Source organism: Epinephelus fuscoguttatus, linkage group LG11 (assembly GCF_011397635.1).
Source record: "Epinephelus fuscoguttatus linkage group LG11, E.fuscoguttatus.final_Chr_v1".
Classification (NCBI taxonomy): domain Eukaryota; kingdom Metazoa; phylum Chordata; class Actinopteri; order Perciformes; family Serranidae; genus Epinephelus; species Epinephelus fuscoguttatus.
The window spans coordinates 24,593,004-24,617,775 of NC_064762.1; the positions used below are offsets into that span (position 1 = coordinate 24,593,004).

General features: G+C 41.6%; 1 protein-coding gene across 8 annotated transcripts in view; it reads right to left on the reverse strand.

Moving 5' to 3' along the window:
- sipa1l1 (signal-induced proliferation-associated 1 like 1) overlaps positions 1–21,329 on the reverse strand; it is a 128,401-nt gene extending 107,072 nt beyond the window's left edge. For 4 of the 8 annotated variants that reach the window (XM_049589532.1, XM_049589537.1, XM_049589538.1 and 1 more), the window contains exons 1-2: positions 21,074–21,296; positions 5,302–5,450 (exon numbers count right to left, since the gene is read on the reverse strand). The gene's annotated coding sequence lies outside the window, so the exon portion shown is untranslated. Of the gene's footprint in view, positions 1–559; positions 641–5,301; positions 5,451–15,171; positions 15,293–21,073 lie in introns of all 8 variants that reach the window. The other 4 variants (XM_049589535.1, XM_049589539.1, XM_049589534.1 and 1 more) reach the window with 3 other exon arrangements.
- Positions 21,330–24,772: the final 3,443 nt, after the last annotated feature.

Below are 24,772 nucleotides of genomic sequence, written 5' to 3' on the forward strand. Positions count from 1 at the left end.
CGCGATACAGAGACAATTGTATCAGTGGCGGCGGTGCGTCGCTGCTCGTTGCATATAGGGGAAACACTGCTCGTTTTGGTAGGAGTTCTTCTGGGTCATCGTGTTCTTCGGCAACATGTACAGTTGCTTTGCATTCAGGACTCTCTCAGGCAGCCATTCTCGCCTCTAAACTTTTCTCTATGCTCTCACTCTTGCCAGCTCTAGCACGCCTGTGGTGTGCAGCGGTGAAATGGGTCCCCCCCTGAAACACTTTCCCGCCACACGTGTTCCGGACGTTGTTTGGGCTATTCACCGGTATTGCAGTATATGAAAAATTCATATCATAATGAAAATAAACACTGGTTTTTGGTACGCCACCCAGTCCTATGGGAGATGACAAAAAAAATCTGGTTTTATAAACACTGGGAAACAACAATAAATTAGAACAATTTTAAAGGGTTAAATGTCAAAAAAACAGAAAACAAATTTCCCATCACAATTTCTCAGAGCATAACATGACGTCTTCAATCAGGACTTTAGTTGTTATTTTATCTCAGACATGTGTTAGGATGTTACATACCTTGACATGTTTCGGCGGAAACTTCCGCCTTCCTCAGAAGTGTCACTTGGTAGTGGTTGTGACGCATCTTTATCAGCTGATCTGTCAAGAGAAAGAGGGGTCACAACCACCACCACGTGACACTTCTGAGGAAGATTCCACCGAAACATGTCAAGGTATGTAACATCCTAACACGTGTGAGATAAAATAACAACTAAAGTCATTATCAGAAACTGAATACATAATGAACACCACTGAAGTATGACGTCTTCAAGTTGCTCTTTTTCTTGGACAGTCAAAACAGACCATCACAAAGGGGCGGGGCTTAGCAAAGGGTAAATTACTGCTAGCAATACCGTACCAAACTAACAGCATTGCTAGCGGTGCTTACTCACCAGGGCTATATGTGGGGAGACCAGAGGCTGTAGCGACCAAATGAGAGGTGCTACTAGTTAGCTTCCTCCTGACCCAGGCAGTGCACAGTACAGAGCAGCCAAGGCTAACGATAGCTATCCAGTGGAGACCAGAGGGTGTGCAGTGAGTACTGTGTTTCCACGTGTTAACACAGCTGGCTGGTTTTCTGTTAGCAAAGCCCACAGATAATAAAATAAAAGGCACGATAGATAGCACTTTGAAATGCAGTGCTAAAGCTCACTGAGTCAATGGAGCACTGAACTGAAAAACAAGGCCTCTTCTGTTTCATGTTATTGTTTTTTTTTTCTTAAAAATTAAACAGTTAGTTACTGGTTAATTAGTGTCAGGCTATCGAAAGCAGGATTAACCAAAACTGACGTCCCTAGTCAAGACAATTATAAAAAAAAATACACAACAAAAATCACAACACACTATAATGCAGGCCAGCTTCACTGAGCAAATCTTTGTGATGGGAGATGAAAGCACAAATTAGATTTTCTCTTAGTTTACAGTCTATCAGCGCAAAAGTTCAACAGGGTCAGTGAGGTTGGGACTGCATTCAATAACTGACACCAGGAACAAAGCCCAATGGAGCTGGCTCCTCTGCCACAACATACCCCAGTGTGTGTAGCCCAACACTTTCAATCATGATTGTCCAAATAATCATTAACTAGTTCAGCCCTGAGTAAATATTTTAAGAACCTCTGTAAACTAGAAGGTAAACACACACCTCAGAGAGGGGGGACGTAAACACACACATACACAGTGTAAGGAGAGGGAGGTCAGGGCAGTGTGGCATGCAGAATTCATTGTTCTTCTGTATGTTGAGCTTAGATGAATTTGAAAACAATGAGGTCATCCCTATTGTGTACACGCCGTATTCTCACACATTCTGCTGCATGCCATTGCACACCCATGGCTCAACTAAAAGCATGATGGGATGAACCTAGTGAAAGACTGATGCACTTTTACCAGACATTTGGTCTTCACAAAGCCATGAACCTGAAATCCATTAAACCAAGAATGGAAACTCCACGCCGGCTCTCAAGGCCATCACCTTACATGCCAAAACACTCCCCTTCTTGGATGAGCGCAGTGAACGCAGAGGTTGCGGCGAGCACCACAGATCATGACAGGCCACTTTCCTGTTTTGGTTTCTGCTTCCACCACCTGCGAGCCAGATGTTGAACGCCTGGGCATTGTGACCTCGTTTCTCTGGTTTTAAAGAAAAGCATCTGCAGGGCCACTTGCGCCGGTCCAATCCTCTCGCCTAGTTTATGTCTGTGTCTGGAATTGACACTGGAATCAACAGTATGAGCCCAATTCATCTTTTTTTTGACTGAAGGAAAATTCAACATTAACTCAATAATACACTGTTCAAGTGATTCATCAATCAAAAACGCCAACAAAGCCAATTCAAGTTTCTAAAAAAAATCTGTTTTATATCATTTAAATTGACTGCCTATGAGTTTTAAAGAAGCAATATGAAGCCTGACTGTGATGGGTATTTTTCAGCATGAACAGATATTTTATAGACCGAATCACAATGTTTGTTTACAGTAAGTTTCAGATAGCAAATCCCTGCATCACTTACGTAAAATGGGGCTTAGCAAATGCTGCCTCAATTCCTTAGTTTTTACTCACCTAAAAAAAGCTCCCTCCGAAAAAAATTAGTATCAGTTTAATAAATGTAGGCTATATTAAGAACATTTTCATTGCTTTACCTTGCCATCAGACACCACTTTACAACGAGAAACTAAAGCAGTTACCTCAAAGCCACCACACTCCATTTACAAACACAGTAATTTTACTTCCCACAACATGGGGGCTGGTGGTCTACGACTGCCTCAATTGATTAGTGTGAAGGTTAAGTGAAGAAAAATTTCTAAATATTGCGTACAAGACACATAAAGGTTCTGTATGTAACTTTCAGAAAGTCCTTCCTGTTAGTGACACCTCTGTCTGAGCCTGTTAAGTATGGCCATGATACTAACTAGCTTGCTATTTGCAAATTACTTGATCAACTGGTGTTACAAAGCAATGAACAGTAGATCCATGCAGTGTAGCTTAACAGCTAGTTGGCTAACCTTGGCTTGGGTTACAGTTCGTGCGTTGGCCACCCAGCTCACTGTAACCTTGCTACGCTGCATGGATCTGCTGTTGGTCACTTCATGGCTGATAAAGTAATATGCAAACCAGCCCATAGAGAAGGGGTGAATTAGCTTTCATTATCCTCTCAATACAGTATTTTGCTGTGTTTGCTAGCTAGCAATTTGTCTGCATTAGAAAGCAAGATGTTAAATGACATTAGCCAGCTAAAACCAAAACATGACAATGTATCTCACATGTCAGTGTTTCCTCAGAGATTTTTTCAGCCCCGGGAAGCACTGAAACTATGATATGGGGCACTGAATTTGTTGAATTCAGTGTTTCTCAGACTACAAAATTGGCACAGCAGAAATGTCAGGTCAAACCACCGTGTTAAACTATGTATCTTTAAACATTACAGTTCCGGCTGATAATGACAACAGAAAAAAGCAAGTTCACTGATTTCATACATCACTACAATTCAAATCAATTGGCAATTGTCTCCTGGGAAGTGATTGCTGTTGTTAGCCTGGCATCGCTGTAATTCAGTCCATAGACTGGACATTAAATCCCTAAAAGTAAATAAGTGACAATAAATAACACAATATAGCCTCAGCCCAACTATAACTGCAAAATGAGCATCATATCCGGCTCCTGACAAGTGTCAGTGAGGAATCCACCACTATCAGCATTATCTCTGGCTCTGTGTCAGTACATGGATCTGCGAAGCAGGAAGACAATCCAAGGTTCAGCCAAAAGCTGCTGCTGCTGCTCTCAGTACATCAGGATGGATTTATGTGTTTACCTCTCCTGGCACAATCGAGGACCTCCTTGGAACACACAAACTCCAGCAAGATGACTTTAATTACAAGGATTCACCAGAGCTTTCTTCTCCTTGGCACAATGAGTGAGTGCTGGAGCCTCATTCAACTTTTCTTAGTGAAATTACATCAATGAAACTATGCCTCGTTTTTTCTTATGTTTATCAAATGCAACTTTTCTTACAGCAGTCTTTAATCCGGATCCATGCTACTTTTTACAGTAAGACTTTCATACCAGCGTGTGATCAGCTAAACAGCAGATATGCTTTATGATGCAAACATTATACCCACAGACATGAAACCACCACCAACCCTCTGCAACAAAAGTAGCTCCAACCAGCACAAGAATCACTGTTAGTAAGATGGCAACGGCTGAGCTCAAGAAAAAAACATCCATATATACTTTGTTGCTTGCCCTATTCAAGGTCGCAGAAGGCTGGAGCCTTTACTATGCGCTCCCCAAATATTCCCTGCATGCTGGGGTAAGTTAAATAACAGTTCACACAAGGACTGAATATACATATAATGTTATGTTGCCAGCACTGTCAATCAAATGTGATCAAACCATGCCCACACAGTCATGTCAGTCTGATGAGGCAGCTTTGCTTCATCAGTTTAGTGCTTCACAAATAATAACTTCCCAAACTTTATCTTTGATTGCTGCTGATTTTGTCATAATATTACATTTTATGGAGAAATAACATTTGAAACCAAGTCTCCAGGAGCTTAAAAAACTAAACCCTGATCAGATCCAATCTATTACAGGATGATGTTAATCCACCATGATAATCATAGCTGACAGTAACATTGTTCTGCAGTTATTAGTATTATAGATAGGTGCTGTACAAAGACTTCAACAGAGCTGCTAAGGAGCACCGTTTTTTAAGAAAGCAAAAATAGCACCAACACAACTGCCTACATACTTTGTTTTAAAAACAGCTCTTTCTTTAAAAAACGTCCACTTATTTTGAGCTTTTGACAGATTCCCTTTTCGTGACTGACATTTTGAAGTATCTCGAGAACTTAACCAGTGTTCCAGTATCTTAACACAACCCCTCCCAAGCAGCCACATTACCAGAAACATCAACATGACCACAAGATTATCTGTTGGGTTTGCTGTGGCTCAGTGGGGCATTAAAGCCGTGGAAAAGAACTCAAACTGACAGTGAAATCACAGAGACTGTCAATTACAGCACACTTAATGAATCAATTCCAAGGACGGGAAACAACTCAAAAGCCTGTTGACTTTAAAGCCAGATTTTTCCCTCTGAACTTCTTCTTCACGCTGTGGTGGATCTGCGATGCATGCTATGACACAGAGGAAGACAACATCCCTTATATCTCCTTCTTCATCACATAAAAGGCAGCTGCTTCAAAAGTTGCTGATAGCTTTTTTTTTTTAACACTGCATGCAGTATTTTAACAGAAAAGAAAACTTACTGCCAAAGGATGACAGCTTTCCCAACTTCAAGTGGTGGCGGATTCCTTGAGCTCAGGGAAACGACTCCATCCAGCAGCGATAAACAATGACCAGGATATGTCTTCCTTTAATCCTGTGCCTACTGTTATCAGAGGAGGTTTCCCTTCAGCTGTGTATGAGAAAAGCAGGAGTCTGTTAAGGAAATTGCATATTTGACAAACTACAGACACAGCCTGTGTTGAACACCTAAAAATTTGCCAGAACCCAACTATCAATTGACAAACTTGATTTTGCGCCTCACAGTTGTACAGTTAGCCCTGTCACTGTGTCTGTGTGACCTGATCCCAGGCACGGATTCAATAGAGTAAGGGAGAGGCTGAGTGAATCACTGCGCTGCACACAGGCCTACGATGAAAGACTTTGAAAGAATTCTACCTACCATAAATTACACTTTTTTTTTTCTTTTTTTTTTTAAAGATATTTTTTGGGCTGACGCTGTGCTGCTACCAGAGGAGCCACTGAATGAGTTTCCTCTTAGCAGTAAGTCGCTAAGAGTCTGAGAAGTCCGGGGCTGTTAAATAACACATTCAGAACGCCACAGTTTATTCCACACTACTGAAGCTGCTCCTCTTTTCAGAGCCACGGTAATAATTTCACTTTCAGCCATGCTTTTTGTTGCCGTGGGTAACAGTATGACGTTTATATGTCAACAAGTCTATATAACGTGAATATCACAATATGAATTTTTCTTATGATATTAAAATTATACCAATATTATCGTAAATGAGATGTTATGGCACACCCCGAGTCCCACCTTCTATTCTGGTAAATGGTATTAAATAATGGCCAGAGACATGTTTTTGCAGAACATTATGATGCCACAGTGAAGCCAACTTTTTACCTTTTTGGGTATAAAATGTCATCAGTTTATCATTTTACCCTATTTGTATGAAATTTTTGTCATGATTAGCTTATGAATTCTTGAGATATGGCCAAAACTTTTTCTTGTGAGGTCGGGCACAAGTGACCTTTGACTACCAAATTCTAATCAGTTAATCCTTCAGTCGAGGCGGACATTTGTGCCAAATTTGATTAAATTTCTTTAAGGCGTTCCTGAGATACCACGTTCATGTTGCTGGCATGGAGGCATAAAAAGTAAAAAAAAGTAAAACCTGACTTAATTCTAACTGCCTGATTATACTAATCCTGTCAAAATATATGTACATATACAGTATATACTGTTATCAGTTATTAAAGAGGATGATCTTATTTCATGGTGCACTCTCATTCATTTTCATTGAAATGAATACAGTAGTGCAGACTTTCTGGGCAGCTTGGACCGACAAAAGGACAGGCTACAACAAGAATATTACGTATCATATACAGTCTGTCAAATTCATCAGTCATAAACATAGGCAGAGTCTGCAGTAGATGCAGAAGGAAGGAATATTCTTTTCCCAAACCAAACTGTGTGCATTATGTAACTCAACTGACCGTGCTCTTTTTTAGGTTTTATCTGAGTAATTCAGGCATCAAATTGAGTGGATGTCTCATGCCATGAGAATGCTCGGATGCCAACTCAGTCCCACAAGGATGGGTCAAATGTTCCAGGGGCATTTGGGTGATAAAAAAAAATAGCCATACTCCTTGGTGTAACTGGATTGCTTTGGACAGCATGTTAGCCAGTGCAAAAACACAGTAAGTGATTAGTAATGAACACCACTTTCCCTGGATACACTGTGGAAGGTGAAGTGCATCCCCAGCAGGCTTTTTGAATGTAAGTAGCCTTTAAACATATAGTTACACAAACACAGCTTAAGAGCCTAGATATACTGCTGCAAAGTGGCTGAAATAACAACAGTCTATTGGATGAGTCTGCTGGCTCTGACTCAAAATACAGTTTGTTTTTTACTTGTTTGTGTAAATTAGTTTCTATTCACATTAACAAAATCTTAACTAAAACCTTTCATTGCACCCGACAGAGGTCAAGTACACTAAAATAAAAAAAAAAAGTACTGCAAAGAATAAGATGTCTCGTTGTCCTTGACAAATTATTTTAGTTGAAGGCTCACTAATAAAAAGAAAAAAGAGAAGCATGTCAAAAAACAGAGACTATTTATGGATCCACTTAGAGATGGGAGAGAAAAATCTTGTGCACTTCATACAGCAGTAAAAATCACAGTACATCTCCGTGATAAAACTAATCCTGTCTGAACAGGGCTTTAATGGATAAAACTTCCAATTACAGAGACTCCTCAGGTAAAACCTATCACATAATAAAAGTGCCTTAATCTCTTAATAGATTGTCGCAAAATGCAAACCATTCTTCATTTTTTCTCATATCTCACTCTGTTCTTCACTCAGTGTCTTACAAAGCAAAAACGCATGCCTATCTGGCTGAATGTTTGCCCACAGGAGGGCAATACTCATAAACTCAGATAGTGTGGGGTTTTTTTGGGCTCCATATTTTGCTCCTGACACCAATTTACCAATCAGTTTAGGTGGGCCTGGATTCAGTGTGCAATGTGATGTAGTATTTGACATTGTTGCCATGGTTTCAGCTGCTTGCATTTATACTGACTGTTGCTGGCAAGCGTCAAGAGCAAAACTGATGCTCTATTTTCCTTTTCCTTCAACTTCACCCAAACACTGGCTATCCTATGTACAAATACATCCTCAAAATGTGATGTTGAAATGTTAACTCCACAAAGTGTTGATGTCACTTAAAGTGTGGAATTTTCTAAAGGTAACACTGAACCAACATCCAAAGATACTGACGTCAACACTGATGAGATCCTGTTGTTCTTTTCCATGTAGGGCTGTGGTACAGGTTTGCTCGTGTAAAACTATAATGAGCTTTGGCCTCTCGTCCACACGCAAACACAGTTTTAGGCCACTAATAGGGCACCAAACAGAGCATTTGGGAAATTATTAGGGCTGCCCTCGATAAAGAATTTTCCTAATTGACCAGTAGTCATCAACTAGGGCCATTAGTCGACTAGTCGCCTGCATGTTTACGATATCAATTTAATTACTAAATTCTATATTTTGGGCAGGGCAACACAATGGTTTGAGGTCAAGGTCTGAGAAAGAATAGTATCAGTAACATTGTTAACACTGAGTTAACTGACTAATGACCTTGCTGATCGACAAACATTTGGTCAACTATTAGGGGCAGTCCTAGAAATTATGATGTCATCTCATAAATTCATGCATACCCATTGTTGCTTTGTGTAATGTGCATATGCTAGAAACAACAATAAAAGCAGACTACCAGCGTGCTTAAGTTTTGTTAGCACTGCTTGGTCTAATGACTACTTTACATTGAAACTCAATATTGTTATGCCAATTCATGGATGAACAAATGCATCTGCTCCAGAAATGACAGTTTTGGACTGGTCCCAGTGAAACCAGCAGATGGTGGGATGCTTTCCAGAATGGGACTGTAGTAGATAAAGAATAGAAAAATAAGACTTTCACATGTCCAGTGCATCACTCTTATGTTTCAGTGAGTATTTCCATGCTTTTATCGAACGGGAATCAACGGTGATGAGATCTCCAGTAGTAGGTTTTGTAAAAGGTGCCATTTTGTAATTGTTTTTAATGAGAATGAAACATTTTGCTCGCAGTTTTTGCCTTGCAATGCGCCTCGTGTTTCTGCGCTCTAGGCAGCTCGCGTATTTGTGGGAGAGCTTGGAACTCCTCCAGCTGAAAAACCTTGAGCTCAGAGCGGAAAAGCGCCCCATGTCATCTCTTTTTTGTCATCTTATCATCATAATTTGAGAGGCAGGCCTTCTGTGGTGGTCACGACAACAAGTTTACAGTTGCTAAACAATGGAGGAGAAACTAGCTGCTGGATACCCAAAGGTACACGGCTCGACAATAGACAGCTGGTTGTCAAACTGCCCCTGAGTCACCCTAAAATATGCCTGGAAACAGCCATCATCGAGACGAAGCTCGTGGATCAACTAATGGTCCTCCCCGTGATCCACCCTCTTTTTTTGGGTCTCATGTACACAGATCTCCATTTCCCTGTGTCTGAAAAACTATTTTGCCACTCAACCTGTCCATTTTTGGCACAGCAAGAGTTTTTTTTTAACTGCCTTTTTAATTCTTTTAAAAAAGGCAGTGTGGTGTGCCTCGCATTTTACAGGTTGCAAATTGCTTTCTGTGTGATCAGGGCCTAAGGCTGTATACTTTACTACCTTTGTAATGAGGGGAGGCTGTTGAAGACCAAGCATTTGAGGTCATTTTTGTGTTCTAGTGTGGATAGATATTTTATGACAAAGGTTGTGTGGACAGAAAAATGTCCATTTTCAAAAACATCTGGATGAGCAGATGGCTTAAAGCATGTTTGGTATTGGGTACAGGATCATTTGTGTTTTACAATAGATGGTGCATTATGTTCTGTCCCACTATAGGCATGTCTTCCAGGTTGGTGCTTGACTGTAAACACCAACAGGCAAAGTGGTTGATATGTTCCTTCAAACTGTCTATATTTCAAAAAGACAAAAATCCAACTGGGGAGAGACACTGTGTAAGACTTGCCTGTGTGCTTTGTTTATAAAACTTATCAAAGCTGCAAGTAATGCCATATCCAAAACCAAACTCAAAAAGATGAGCTGCTTTTAAAGCTTTAAGTCACACAAATTGCATCTGAATTTATCTGATGACTTTGATTGAATATTTAGAAAGCTTCATGCTCAGCCTGTCATAAGAATTTGCAAAATGCAACATGCAACATACGTGTAATACATTACAATCATTTCTAAGGTGAAGATTAAACTCAAGTTACCCAATATTAATTCTACCTGAGCCAGTAGCTCCATGTCATACGAGAAATTCAATCTAGCTCAGACTGACAACAATCCAATCACATCTTCATCCCATCCCATCGAGTGTTGAAATAGCTATGTAATTTCCTGACAAATAGCTTGCATAAATTTCAGGTTGCGGCTCCACACACACACACACACACACACACACACACACACACACACACACACTCACTAATTTTCCCAAAATGGCACAGGAGAGATGGCAACAATTAACAAATCCAACAGGGTCAGAATGAGCACTTCTATCAGTAATACCAACCCAGGCAGCCAACAGTAGGAACATCCTTTTAGTCATCCAGCAAGACAGAAATTTGAGAGCTCTGTCTGCTTGGAAACAGATGGCAAGGCAGTTGGTGGGAATTTCGGCAATGCTCCCATACATGTTTGGGGGATAAGATTTACAGTTCTCGTGCACAGTCGCGTTCTTGCGATGTCAATGTGGTGCCTAAGAGAGGAGGGGCTAAGGACTGACACTGACAAAATCATCCACTTTCACACACAATCCATTTTTGATGCAGATTAATGAACACATGTTCCACCTGCACTCGACTTTTCAAAGCTGACAGTTGCCACGTTGCGACTGCTCTCCCTCTTCTGCAAACTATTTATAACAGAGCACAACAGAATTGTACTCAACACTGTATGAGAAAGCTTTTTGCAATAATGGTATTGGATCATCACTGCAGTGATAGTACAGTTGTGACTATTTTCTATAGATATAAAGTTCACACAACTTCGTACACTTAACAGCATATTTGAGCTTCTCAGAGATTAAAGGGGCTCTGTGCAAAAATTCAGAGGATATGAGTTGTCTATACACAGTTCTCAAAATGGAGGTGGCTGAGCTAGTGGCTAGCAGCTAACAGTGCTAACTCCATAAACAGTGCTAAACAACAGCAACAGTGCTGACAAAGTTAACAGTGTTAACTTCCACAACAATGCCTTTCCGATATCTTCGGTAGCTGCCGTATGATCTGCATCATACAATTATTTTACAGTAGTACAGTATTCCAAAATCTATCATCACTCAAAGGTGAATAGTGTCAGCCCTACATTACATCCCTGGACAGGAGCCGAATCACAAAGTCAGATGGAATATGTGTTTAACGATTTAAAGTGATAGCTCAGGTTTTTGGACATGAAGTTGTGTGAAACGCTGACCATCTGTAGCTCTGATGTGACGGTGTCACTACTGTCAACGAGCCTCCTGCTCTGAGAAATCGCCTGTAGCTTACCAGAGAAAAAGTAGTTCTTAAGATATAAGGGGGACACGTAACCAAAAGGTTTTAAGCTACAAAAAAGTATGCATGTGTTTTGTTAGACTATTTCAATCATTTTAAAACATCCCCGCATTACGTCAGACCTTGCTATCAATTGGGACTATTTTCTGGCCAGTATCACTCCGCCGTGCAGGCCCGCAAGACAACTCGCCAACAGAAATCAATTAGACAGTTCATCACCACGCCGTGCAGGTGCGCAGGATAGCAACGGCTAACGAAAAACTTCATCGGCTGTTTACAACAGAGAACCAGTAGGCTATTATTAGTGAGGAAAAAGATGTACTAGCCCTATATATACCTACTACTACAGCGTGAACACCGGCTCAGGCTCACGACACACCCTCGTCAGCTGCTGTAGGTAAACAGAGGAATACCAAAATAGTGCAAACTTGTGATTCCCCAGCTGTGGGAATAAAAACATCGCCGGTTCCCAATTCCATCGGTTTCCTGTTACAGATGTAACCCGTAGGCAACTTTGGCTTGTGTCAATTGGGATGAACCTCGCTACCAAGCCAGCGAGGGTGAAGCAACTGCGCGTATGTCAGGCTCACTTCAGCTGCCCACAGATCCCGACGGACAGAGAAAACGCAATTTCCGCATTGCTGTGCCCAAAGAGAGATATATTACCTAATACCAGTCTATATAACGATGTCTGTAACTGATTGTCTGTAAAACAAAATGTTTGATTGAACTAATAGCCTGTTGTGTTGTGGAGAGTAGGCTACATTATACGCGGCCTCGTTTTACCGTCGGCATTTAGTTTATTATATTAGGCGAACTGCTAAATCCATGACATGAGTAATCAATCACATAGAAATGTGAATTCGTGTGATTATGACCAGTCTCTGCTTTGTTCTGGTGGTGGGTTAGCCAAAGTTGCCTACGGGTTACATCTGTAACAGGAAACCGATGGAATTGGGAGCCGGCGATGTTTTTATTCCCACAGCTGGGGAATCACAAGTTTGCACTATTTTGGTATTCCTCTGTTTACCTACAGCAGCTGACGAGGGTGTGTCGTGAGCCTGAGCCGGTGTTTGCGCTGTAGTAGTAGGTATATATAGGGCTAGTACATCCTCTTCCTCACTAATAATAGCCTACTGGTTCTCTGTTGGAAACAGCCGATGAAGTTTTCGTTAGCCGTTGCTATCCTGCGCACCTGCACGGTGTGGTGATGAACTGTCTAATTGATTTTTGTTGCCGTGCTATCTTGCGGGCCTGCACGGCGGAGTGATACTGGCCAGAAAATAGTCCCAGTTGATAGCAAGGTCTGACGTAATGCGGGGATGTTTTAAAATTATTGAAATAGTCTAACAAAACACATGCATACTTTTTTGTAGCTTAAAACCTTTTGGTTACGTGTCCCCCTTATATCTTAAGAACTACTTTTTCTCCGGTAAGCTACGGGCGATTTCTCAGAGCAGGAGGCAGTCACATCAGAGCTACAGATGGTCAGCGTTTCACACAACTTCATGTCCAAAAACCTGAATTATCCCTTTAATCGGTTCACTCTGGATCAATCATCGGCCTAAAAGGGGTCTGAGGCCACATGATGGAAAAAAACAGAAGCAAAGTGAAATTCTCACTTGGATATTCTGCCTTCAGCAGGAGTGCAATCAATTTTATTCATAGTTCTAAAGGATTTAGGGTTTACACACATTAAATAAGCTGAAGGGTTCACAAAGTAAACTTCAAAGGTTCAGCTATATCAACCTGCTGTGCTTGAGCAGAGGGTTGCCAATGCTGTTATGAAGACTAGCATTAGGATTTCGTGTCTTCAATACAAGCCTCATTTGAATTACAATTTGGAGCTATCTAAATTTATTTGGGGTGACATGGTGGTGCAGTGGTTAGCACTGTGGCGTTTGCATGTTCTACCTGTGCCAACATGGGTTTTCTCCGGGTTCTCCGGAGAGGTAAATGCTTGTACCACAATAGTGAGGTAGCCTAATAAAAGACCATGCTGATTGTCTCCATCATGTTTTGGTGTCATTTTCGGGCATGCAGCTTCTGTCCTCTGTGGTCTGTGTTGGAGTTTGACACACACACACACACACACACACACACACACACACAACTGATCATCTCAAAAGCACCTAGCTCCACAGCACTGTTTACCATGAGGGACATCATGTACAAAACTATCACTTCCTGCTGATCTTCTGCTAGGTACAGTTTTATGAGGACTAATTTCCACAAACTCCGTCTGCACCACGCTATGCAGCGCCGCGGATCTGGAGCAACTGGCGACATGTACCCTTGCCTGCTGGAGCGCTGCACCGCAGAGCGGAGCCACAAGGTCACACGTGGAAACTGCGAAATCACACGATAAAAGGCACCATTCACTCCCAAAATTCCTGCAATTTCACACCACATCTTCTCCTTTCGGTTTGTATCCTTGTAAGATAAGGATGTGCGGTGTCATACAAAATACTATGGTTTTCCACTTCAACTCTGAGTTTCTCCTCGTCCATCTTTCCTCAGACTCTCGCACTGACTAACAACTTGCGCGACAGGATGTGACGTGATTTTTAAAAAACTGAGAGTTTACAATCCGTAGTCCACGCTTTGTGTTGTATTTGGAAAGTTACGGGATGCTGTGTGCGTTCCGTTTCCGGTTTGGTGCGATCTAAGCTTCGTGGCTTGACGTGCAATGGACACTCACTCGCTGAAAAATAGACCTGGTGTGTATCTCCGACGAAGCGCAGCGCAGTGGCACTTCTGGGACACTCCAGAGATGCTGTGCAGCGCTCGCTGTGGAAATGAAGCTATTCACTAGAATGGGAGCGTACCTACCACACACTGTGCTGCGCTGCGCAGCGCTGACTAAGTATGTGGAAATTGGGGGTTAGCCAACCTTTGAACAAAAATCCACCTATGTAAAGGAGGATGAGGCAAATACAAAATGAAAGTTCTGCCAGAAATGGAGATTTGAAGATGAAGGAGTTGTAAAACACTGGGTACAGAATGATGCTAAGGCTATGGTGATGAATTTTTCTGCTTGTCACCAGTATGCCAAAGACAAAACCAGAAACAACTGATTTTTGTCTGGCCTCTTCTTTAATTCAGGATTCAACATGATGCCTCACTATCTTGTGAAATGTGCCAAACTAATATATACTTTATATGGTACAAAAACCCAATTTAACATATCGGTCTGTAAAACAATATCCTTGAGCGGTGGATTTTCAGTCCCCTTGACTGGGGAGTCCAAGAGTTAATTTTGGACACTGCAGAAACCCAAACTTGAGGTGTTTGGATCGGTATCAGGACAGAAAATGTTGGATCCACACATGCCTAATAGACTTTCATTAAATGATGTCCAAAATAGTCATAAAGAGTGCATAGTCTTTCCATCTTTATATAAAAGATTAGGTTTTATCTGGCGCTAACTGACCACCCTGGCTTGTACTACTGTAAGAATTATGACTGCTAGCTAATGCTGACAGTATTTAAGCATGGTTCTCATAATATCCCGGCTGTTCTCTCCCTCTCTCTCTCTCAGGACTCTCCATCTGTACAGTATGTTCCTTCTGTTTACTTCTGCATGGATTAGCCTGCTTAGTCATTGTTTCATGATGTTTTTATAGATTTTTTTTGCTCATCTGTCACAACTGAAATCTGGGCTTTTTTTATAATCCACACTGCTTTCATGTTCCATAATCCACTCTTACAGCCCTAATTAAGAAGTTATTTCAGCAGACACAGAGGAGAAAAATGGAGAAAGAGAAAGGGATCCGATAGCAGGGAAAATTTAGCTTTTAAGTCCCCTCACCTCAGGTGGAACAGCTAAAATTAACTGGCTCTTCGTGTGCCCTCTCTTTCCTTCCTCTGGCTGCTATGAAAGGCCCTGACACGACCAACTGAAAGCCTCCACAGGGTTTCCGATTTATTCTCTGCAAAAAGACATGGATCAAAAGAGATATGCAATTTCACATATCAGAGAAAACACCGCAAGGGCTGTTTGTTAAGTGAAAACAATATGCTGGCTTGCACTTCAAATGTGTCAGAGCACACAGACCTAGCCTTTCTAACAACGCTGCGCTCCAGTCTTCAGGGATGCAATATTTAAAAATACTTTCTGGATTTTGCAATCATTGCAAAATAGCCAGACATGCCCACCTATCTGTTGAATTAATAGAACTGTTTCAAGTTCATCTGGCTGTTATTATCTTTAAAGACAGGTATGAGGTGTACATGCACAGCCAAAATGAGAATGTGTTTGGTGGTGAAACAGCTTAGATTGGCACCTTTGTTACAAGTGTTAATTATCCTTGAATGATAGTGGTCACTATGATGAGTTTGTTTTCACATTCATCGTGCAACTGAATGCTTTCATTCAAGTGAAAGACTGAATAAAAGTCTCGTAGGTGCATTTAAAGCTTTAATACAGCTAAGCTAATGTTTCTGAAAACAGGAGTGTGACAATCCATCAGTCCGGATCAATGTACTGATTCAATGATCCAATGTCATCAATGCAGAGTGAAAACACTGATTTATATTATCATCTTTAGGATATGCTTTTATTCTGAAAGTCTGTGTCACCATCGGCCAGCACCAGGCAGATAATGGCAGGCAGCCAAACGAAAGACAATGAGGATAATGTTATTTATTCTGGAATAAAATCAGCATGTGGAAATAGTTTGGATTTAGGAGAAATACGGGTCAACAAACAAAGCACATGCCATATGTAAACAATGCCGTTATGAGATATAATACTAAGGAAACACAACGTATGGACATCTCACTCCACTAACTCTTCTTTATAGCAATATGAGCTGCTCTATTTCAATAATTCTAGGTTGAAAAAATGTGCATGCAGGCTGATATTCAACCGTGCTGTTCTGTCAGGAGATGCAGTGACTTAAACCAATGGTGAGTAGGAAAAAGTATAAATAATACATGTAATTTGTTAAGCTATATGAATACAGAAAGAGTCCACAAGCCACTAGACTAAATTATGCAGTGTAAAAGTGCTTGAGACCATAATGGTGACTAGGTAAAAACAAACTGTTTTGTCTATTACCCTTGACACTTACAATTGAGCCAAATTTTGTTCTTTTGTTAAATTCTCTTGTTAGTCCATTCATTTTATGTCTGTTGGGGGAAGTTTGCCTTCAGGCCTTCAAGCCACATCGCCCTAATTTTTTAAGAAAAATTGTGATCGTTTGGGTTAAAATTAAGATATTGCTTCTAGAAAGGGATTTCTGTCAGAAAATCCTGAAGGCTATCTTATATGCTGATTTATGTGTGTTAGTGGGGATGTAAATCACTGGTTTCATCACGATACAGTATTATATCGATTTTCTGAACATCGATATAATATTCACTGATATTACTAAGTCTGCCACAAAACAATTTTGATATGATGCTATCAATATGAAACGATATTGTCTGCCTATTTAACATAATCAATTACAGAAGAAGCTGCAACCCATTTCTTTTTTGCTTTTGGCCATAAAAGTTTTAAAATGACACGACTTATGTAAGTATTTGTAACCGCTTAAGTGCAATAAAATTTACTTCAAACCGACTCCACTAACACACATGAAACAGCACATGGGATAAGTTAATTAATTAATGTTAATTAATGTTTTAATTTTAACCCAAACCCTGATCTTTATCTAAAACTCTATCCCTGAAGGCAAACGTCTCCAAACAGCCATAAAACATGGATTAATAACAAGATCATTTAACAAAAGGTATAAAATTCAGCTCACTAATAACTGTCAAGGTTCATAGACATGTCAATTGTCTTTTGCAAGTCACCCATTACTAGCTTAAGCATGTTTACATTGCAAAAATTAGCCTAGCAGCTAGCGAACTTTCCTCCATTCATAACTTACATGAATGATTACATTAATTATTTATAGTTTTTCTTACTCACTGTTGGTAAAAATCACTGCATCTCCTGACAGAAGAGCACATTTCAATATCAGCCTGTAGGCACGTTTATTCAGCTGAACATTGTTAAAACAGAGTTGCTAATTCTGTTGTAGTGATAAGTTAGCAGGATAAAATGCCCGACCAGGCAGGTAACGTTATGTCATGTTTTATCTCATAATGACATTGTTTACATAAGGCATGTGCTGTGTCTCTTGACCCCTTTATTTCCACACTGCTGATTTATTCCCAAGTAAATAACGTTATCCTCATTGTCTTTCTCTCGGCTGACGATACAGATCAATGTTTTTACTTTGTATCAATGGTGCTGGATCATTGATCACTGAATTGAGAGATTGATCCAGACCGATGGATCGTTACTTTAAAGTCAACTTAAAGTAACTTAACCAGTTACAATTATTTACATTAGTTAGGTTCTGTCTTTATCTTATATAGCCAAAAGCAAAAAAGAAAGGGTTGGCAGCTTCTTCTGTAACCAGCTGTGTTAAATGGGATATGATATCCACTCATATGGATTGCAGGCCTCTGAAACTAACCAAACTGAAACTGTATCATAGACTTTGCAATCAACAAATATCATATCGTTGTCAAAAAATTGATACAGTGTCACATCGTGATGAAACCAGTGCTCTACAACCCTACTTATAAATGGATCTTATAAGTTGAATTAATGCATCAAAGTTGTGACTGAGCAGCTTTACATTCTCTTATTTTAGGCTTGCAAGAGAGCAACAGAAAAGTGTGCATTTCTATCTTTCAATATCAACCTTCACGACAAACAACCACCAATTTGTTCACAGGAAAGTCACCACTTGAGAGGGACACCAGTTGATCAATAACAGCTGCACTCTGACTCGTCTTTCCATCATCAGACCTTCTCTTCCTATATTCTGTCTACTGTCAGACCTGACAAATAGACCATGTATTGTCCGTAATGCGAATTTTGCCTATAATGGTCAGTGTGTATGATTATGTTGTGGTCTTACTGTGTATGTTATTCTAATGTTTATGGTGTGGAATTAATGCTGTCTTTAATATCTGGAGCAGTAGACAAAATGAATTACCCTGTGTGGGAGAATTAAGTTGACTCTGCTAATCAGCTGGCACAGCATCCTTGAGCCATCCTGGACGGATTCTGTTGTTGCAACCGCAGTTGGCAGTGACTCATTTAACATACCGCTCTTGAAATATGTTATGTTAAGGTTAAGGTAAAAAATCTGCACAGTAATTGAGCCAGAAGGCCACCTTTGAATTCTCTACGAAGGAAAACCCTGATTTGCCGGAGCCTAGTAGTTTTATTAAATCATTCTGCCCTGCAGTGTGATATATTCACTGTTAACGAGTATTTCTTGCTCTGGTATTTCTCAAGAGACAGCCCACCCTAAGACCTTAAACAGAGGGAACGCACATTCCAATCTCCAGTATGCAGAGAGACAGACGAGGAGGGGAGGGAGACGGAGACACGGAGGAGAGGAAAAGGAGAAATGAAGACCAGGGAGCGGGAGGGGGTATGGGGGGAAAGAGAGAAGGATAGATAAGGTGAGGGATGTGGACAGAAATGATGAGAATGTCAGAGTCTTGTCATGCTTCCCACAACAGGAAGGAAGCAAGACGAGAGGAAAAGGCACTGTCAGTGATGGGAGGAGGGAATCGTGGGAGGTGGAGAGTAAAGAAGTAGTGACAGAAGTGAGACAGAAGGGGAGGACGAGGCAGAGATGCGAGAAAGTAGCCGGGTAAGGGAGGGGGGGGGCGTAGTGTGGGAGATCATAAATAGGTGAGACCCCATTTTCAGCTCCTGTCAGTGCAACGCATCGCATGTAAACAGTGAAAGTGCAAGCTGGCCAGCTATGAGATTGAAATGTCCTCTTTTTCCTGACTTTGCATTTGCCAGATTTCTCTCTGTGCACGCTGCCAAAGCCTTGCCTGTTCCAGATCAGCCCAGGCTACACATTAGAGGATTTTTTGAAAGAGTGACCACGTCTCGATCACAGTGCATCTGATACAAATTTAAAGCTAAAGACTTATCTTGCAAGCTTTAACTAGGGCCTGGGAAAACCTTCATTTGAAACTCCCAATAAGAGCCCCGTCTGTGCGCACGCTGGAGAGGGCTGAAGCATTTCCGAAGACAAGTTTTCAGCCAACCCCAGCTGCTTAATCCAGGAACACCTGGAGAGATGTTTCGGCTGCTCTACATCCCCAAAAGCCCTTTGATAATCTTTTAGCTGCCCATCAGCAGCCCTTTCTGTTTCTCTCTTTTTCCATTCTCCCACCTCTCCTTTAGTCGGCAGCTACATGTGTCACAGAACATGTGTGCCGCCACCTACACACTCAATCTCAATAGCCTACTTAATATTGTAAATGCAACACAGCCCCCAGATCTGCTCAGCCTTGGCATTCACAAGCACCAACAAGGGAGGGCTCATGGCATGTTCACACATAAGAGTTTTGGGTAGAGGGGGGGTGGTGTCGACACAGAGGCTGCAGCAGCTAAAGCAAAGCGGACAAAGCAGCTGAAATGCTGTCTCCTGGAGAGAATATATCTCTAATGCTGCTGTTGTGTTTTAAGTTGAGAATCTGACCCACCCCGGCCACCCCGATGAATAGAGATGGCATCTCTTTGACGTGTCCATTTAGGAGTTGTCAAAGGAGGAAGCTGTGTTTCTGTGTGTGAGTGTGTGAGCCCCCTGGGAGGCTGAAGCTGGTAGCCTGGGGACAAACTCCACAGGTTGAGATGGCAGCCATGGGGGGGCACTTAGAATAAGAATCCCTCTCAGGGTGTCATTAGGGCAGAGGAGGGCTCGGAGGAGCAGACTAACAAACTTGCAGACTAACTTTTGCGTTGAGCTAAAGCATCATAAGGGTATAGTTTGCTCATTCTGCTGTTAAATCATGTGACGATCACTTAAATGTGGCAGTTACATCACTATTCAAATCTGACTTGACTACACAGACGGCCATTTTGATTAATGAGACTGCTTTTGACAGGGTGGAATTGATGCTTTAACTTAATGTGTGATTCCCTGCAGGCTCCCAGGTATGTGCATTGCTTTCTTTAGCAACATATCATGCATTATTTATAAGATTTAAATACCCTAAAAGTCTGGTTTGCAGGGAAACAATTCTTAAACTTTCTCCTGCAAAAAAACCACACGGTCGGTGCATGCACACACTGCAAATGTCCAGCACCCCGTGCAAACTGCAGCGATGCATGACAGCAACATTGCACTGACTTTGCACGAAGAGCTTCGGGAAAAACACAGGAGCTGCTTCACCAGAAGTATGACAGGGTTTGTCTGTGTCGATGGACAGGAAACCCACAACTGGAGCTAGCCATCCCAATTACACAGCAGCCACGCAGGGACTTAACCAAACAACAATTACCTCTATCTGATGGTGATTTCGCTGGGGTTTCCTGTTTCTTTAAGAGCCACCGTTAAATTTTAAACTGTGGTCTGTCTCAATGAGAGGTACGGAGGGTGTGTGTTTAATAAGCTAATGACATGACAGAGCTCGTTAACATACAGCTAACTTCATCAGATATTAGGCGCCCTGACACACCACCCACTAACATCACCAACCGACTGCTAGCTAAACTTTTAAGTGTAGTTTTCCCACCTGGCATCCGTGAATGCCTCACATGAAGGTTTGCTGAGACACTGAATGTACATATATGGAACAAACCGCCTACAACTTGGCTGTTACCCCCAAACTAACGGTGTTGTTACAGCCTGTGTGTCAGAGGGAATACCAACGAGGATACAGAGCGCACTCACCTTTATTAATTTCCACCTTGTCGGCGTTTTCGAGAGGAAAAAATCACGCTCTCGCAGGTCAGTCACCGGCGTACACAAACCGTCACGGCCGGTAGAGATAAGACGAACCTGCTGTGAAGACTTCGGAGCAGAAAACCTCTACACGTCCTCACCTTTGTGTGTGTTGTTGTCCGAGCACTCCGCCGACCGCCTCTCGGTTTGTTCAAATCAGAAGTTCATCCAAAGTTGCAGCGGTTCGCTCCGCCTCGCGACGACGATGAGGTCACCGCCTCTCCTTCTGCGCTCTGCTCTCGCGATACCAACCGGAGCAGCGGTGCTATACGCGAATGAGCACACTGCGCAGTCTCGCGAGAGTGGAGCAAAAAGGCGAATGGGCGGATTGCTGGTGAGAGGATGGGGGAGAGAGGGAGAGTGTTGCTCTGGCAACAGAATCGGATGGGCTTTTCAGCGACAGCTTTTCTCCGCAAGCAACTGGTGTTTGTGTGGCAGGTTTGGGTGTTGATGATGATCACTGCACATGATGAAATCATGGCAGCTTCTGTTGCATCATCTATTGCAGTTTGCATCCAGGTATGGACAGCCATCAGAAGCCATAAAGCCTAGCTGGAAGGTGTGTTGTTGGGAATTCTGGGTCCTTTGACAAGACATCAAAATGAGCCACTGTTATATTGTGTAGCACCTCATGTAGTTAAAGAGATAAGTCCAGTATTAGAGAGTTCATTCTTAGCCTTTAAACAAACAAAATGGTAACCACACGAACATTTGTCTGGACGGACGACGAGGTGGAGTTGCCACAGTAAATTTACACTTTGCTTGACAAGCGTTGATAAATTCAACAGGGTGAGCAGCACAAGCAGAGTTCAGGAGTCCACCATTGTTGTTGTGATGGTCAACTTTCTCACGCATGCTTTGTGACTGGAACCGTAATGCGCATGTGCGAAAAGTCTCAGTTTTCAGAGGAACTGCATATTGCAAGTTTACATGACAACGGAAATGATGCTCTTTCCATAAAATTGCACTGTGGAACCCGTTTTCAGGCACCCAAAATACTGTCATGTAAACGATCAGCCAAAACACAACTAAAGTTTACCCTTTTCAATTGAAATTGTTGTCATGTAAACAGGACCTAAAAAGTGCATTTTGCTACAATGGTCTGCTCTACACGTCCCCTCGGCTGACATGTGGTTATCACAGATATCAGCTGTGCTTCCTCTGGAGAAACTGACTTGGATCTCAATAATAAATCACACAAGTTCTGGCAACTTTGGGAACCATTACACATTTTCCTACAGAAACTCTGACTTGCTTATCCCTGGAAGGCAGTAGCTGATTGCTCCATCCGTCGATGTCAATATCACATTGCTGTACAATCTCTTTTTTAAAACTTATTAGCATATTAATTCTTAGTTGTAGGCTAATATACTGCAGCATTTGTTCTTTTGGGGGTGTATTTTTTATGGATATTCCTTTCTTTCTTTCTTTCTTTCTTTCTTTCTTTTAAAAGATATTTTTAGGGCATTTTACTTTTATTGGACAGGACAGGTAAGTGTGAAGGGGGGAGAGAGAGAGAGGGGGGATGACATGCAGCAAAGGGCCACAGGCTGCATTCAAACCCGAGTCGCTGCAGCAACAGCCTTGTACATGGGGCGCCTGCTCTACCACTAAGCCACCGACACCCCATGGATATTCCTTTCTATACTTTTCTCTCTTGTCTGTCTTTAATGTCTAGGTGTTGTTTATGTTGGTTGGCTTTGTTTGTTTCTATATGTATGTGCTTTATTTGAAAAATCTAATGACAAGAAAAGAAAAGACATCAGTTTCTGGCCAAGTCAAATATTGGCCTTTATTCTCCTTTTAGGCCTGTTTTGGTTTCCACTACCTGAGCAAAAAATGTTAAGGACTTTAGTTTGCAGATGTTTGACTTTCCTTACCCATTATTTCAAACGTTCACTGCCATGTTGGTGCTGTGCATGTAGCACACAAAGGGTTTATCAGAACTTTTGTGCTGAAAAAAAAAATGGCAACCCCAGAGGCTGAAAAATGCAAGTAGGTCACTACATGACTCGCCCACCTTAACCTACACGTCAGTCCACAATCAGTCCCTCTGCTCTTTGCCCAGAAGTGGAAGCCCTGACAAGAATGCTAAGTTAATGATTAGCTAGCTATGAGGAATTAGGTTAAAAGCTATAGTCTATGGTTAAAAGAGAGATAGTTAAGGATAGGGTAAGGCGGAATTTATACTTCTGCTTTGAATCGACACCGTAGCTACGTAAGCTCTGCATCAACGTAGAGCCTATGTTGTAGCCCGACGTGCACCTCTCCAGAAATGTAACTACACGTCGCGACGAGACAGATCTTGGCTTCATATGAGTAGAGGAAATCTCTGCTAGTTGCTAGGCTAATTTATACAATGTAAAATGCCATAGGCTTGTGCTATAAACATTAGCATGTTGTATTTGTGGGAAACATATGTCCAGCAGTGTTTGTCTGTGAATGCTGTGAGTTATAGTGAAGCCACTTTGTGTACTTGTGTTTGAAATTGTTGCTATTAAGCCATGTTTCAGGTGTGTTTTGAATCAACTAAACTTGACAGCACTTCGCAGAAACCTCTGCTGCCGACTGGTGTTTTGGAGGTGGAACTGCACAGTGACACACCACCACACAAGTATAAATGCTCACAACGGCGTAAGAGACCTGCGTAGGCTACGGCGTAGGGTCTGCTGCGCAATTATATATCCAGCCCTTTCATCTTATCGCATTTAACCATACCGTTGTCTTTGTTTTTGTTGACGGGCAGTGGCGGCTGGTATGTGATAGAATTTAGTTTTGAGCCATGACTCCTTCTATTCTGGCTCCCAGTAACACAACAAGACAACATTTTAAGACTCCTATGTAGCCTACAGCCCTGTGGTGATGAGTCGTGTTTTGCCTCCAGCTAACAAACTGATGTCATTGTGACGTCAGCCTTAAAATGGTTTATAGGTTCACTACAGGAGCAGGCTAGAGATCTGTTAAACTCACTTGCTTCTAACTCTGCACCTCCAGATCTTTTTTTTCAAAGCAGTAGTCCTCTGACACAACCAAGTGACATCACTTGAAGTGGTTTACCAGACTTGACACAGCTCTCTCCAGCGCCACAAAGACTTTATGTAACTTTTTTTCACATCTGTAATCGTGCTCCTCAACACCTGTAAACAGACTTTTACAGGTGTTGAGTAAATGAACTTACTTTTTTCCCACTTCTGATTGTTTGGCACCCTGAGGAAAAGTTGATCTGTGATGGCCTCTGAGCATCCCTGAGATCACAACCAGTGAGACTCCTTTATTAAAACCTCTACAGAGAGATTATAACCAATATACCATGGCCATGGTTGTTTATGCCACCCATCAGACAGCTTTGGCACCACGGCATTAATAATAAAACACATCACATCCTCCTATGCGCCATCCACCCAACATTAAATGTCACTACCAGAAATGGTGACGTATTTATGTGTGTGGGGGAAAAAACTGATATAACTGATATAACTGATATAACTTCAATGCTGTGAGCTCAGCGTTGCAAATTCCACCTGCTTGCTTTCCTCACATACATTAATTATTTCAGCATAAAATTTTAATTAGATAAGAGAAAGAACACTGCCCTAATTAAAGCAGCTCAGCAGGTACCAACATAAGGAGTGGGTGAATAGTATGGGA